Source organism: Oryzias melastigma, unplaced genomic scaffold (assembly GCF_002922805.2).
Source record: "Oryzias melastigma strain HK-1 unplaced genomic scaffold, ASM292280v2 sc02184, whole genome shotgun sequence".
Lineage (NCBI taxonomy): Eukaryota > Metazoa > Chordata > Actinopteri > Beloniformes > Adrianichthyidae > Oryzias > Oryzias melastigma.
Window position 1 is genome coordinate 20,054 of NW_023418761.1, and position 1,650 is coordinate 21,703.

General features: G+C 39.1%; 1 long non-coding RNA gene across 1 annotated transcript; it reads right to left on the reverse strand.

Annotated features, from left to right (window-relative positions):
* Nucleotides 1-526: 526 nt before the first annotated feature.
* LOC112141584 lies at nt 527-1,354 on the reverse strand. The gene is made up of 3 exons (XR_002918423.2): nt 1,260-1,354; nt 1,030-1,147; nt 527-923 (listed from the first exon to the last, which is right to left on the reverse strand). It is a non-coding gene; the product is annotated as an uncharacterized LOC112141584 (long non-coding RNA).
* Nucleotides 1,355-1,650: the final 296 nt, after the last annotated feature.

Below are 1,650 nucleotides of genomic sequence, written 5' to 3' on the forward strand. Positions count from 1 at the left end.
TCTACGTTGCACATGCTACATCCTGTTTGCACAGTTTAACTTCCAATAAAACTTTTTGCTTTTTTTGCACTGTTATTTGACATTGTCATCCGTTTTGTATAGCCTTATTTGTTTAACATCATATATCTCTCTTTTGTAAAGTATATTCGCTAGTCTCTGTTTATAGTCTTCTCCCCCTTTTTCTTAAACGAATCATTCATCTGTATAATATGTTCAAAGTACCTCAGTCATTATGTATATCTTGCTCAGTTTTTTTAGTGATCTGTAAATACTTCCCATATACTGTATAATAACCTGTACCATACTTATTTATAATATTTATACCACTTGCCCTTACTGCCTATTGCACTTCTGGTTGGATGCCAAACTGCATTTCGTTGCCCTGTACTCGTACATGTGTAATGACAATAAAGTTGAATCTAATCTATCTAATCTAATCTAATCTCGCTTTCACCCAACACTAACCAGGACAGTCTCCAGCAACCCCGCGGCCCCAGTGGTAAACGAAGTGGATGGAAGTTCAGAACAAAAATACTCTTATTGAGTGGCCATAATGGATGTATTTTTCAATCACGTAACTGAATATGTCACGTGTCCAGAGTCGCCGTTCGGTGCCCAAATAGTACCGCGAGACCTCAGCTCGCGTCTCTACATTGAATCTACATTGAAACTTGATGTCTCTGCTGCGTGAATCATGTCCAGTGTTAAGGCCCCATTATACTGTCTGTACTTTGAGTTCCATTTCTCTTTTTCTTTACCTGCACGGCTGTATCAAACCTCCTGCAGAATGAGTTAAAGATGGAGCAGCAATCCTCCAGCTTAAAGGCGGCTGGATCTTCACAAAAAAACTCTGCAACCGCTTTGCTTAGTGCATTCAGCTCCTGCAGAGATATCTCCAAGTCTGCAAGCTTGGCTTCAGCCCTCTGAGAAGAAAAAAATAATGATACAAAAAGGCAGAAAGAAGAAATGAGAAAATGAATCAAAACCATCATTTGTGCTTTGGTACATTTATGGAGTGAGAAAACATACCAAAAGAAATGTACCCATCTGCTTTAAGAGGCTGGGCTCTTTGCTGCTGAACAGTTTCACATCTTCAATCTTACTGACCTCCAAGTCAAAGTCTGCAATGACCTCGTCTTTACAGATTCTGCAGCAACATTTGGACATGGGATTCAAAAATAACAGGCTTAGTGTCAACTTAAAAGAAAGTAAACACAAAATTGGAGTTAGTATGAAAAGCCAGATAATGTAAGGACCACCTCGATGCCTTCCCAATGTGAGGAAGCTGGTTGGGAAAAGTCAGCAACTCTGCATCAATGTCCTCTGCTTGCTGAGGGAGGGAAGAACAAGGATGGTAAATTATTTGAGACTAGAATTAATCTCCATTTAAGTTTGCTTTTGAAGTAAGACTACACGTTTTTAAAGCTTAGAGAAAGGGCGTCTGCACACTGAGGCTCTTTCTTAGCTATAATTTTTAAAAAATATGGTATTTTTCAAACTAAATGGCAAAAACAAAACAGTCAGATAATTCAAACTTCATCCAATTATTCACAAACAGCTGCAACACAGTACGTATCACTCTGTCAGGCACCTGACTACAGTACCCACAATGCACCAACAATTCAAAAAAGGGTGGTGGAGATGGGAAGA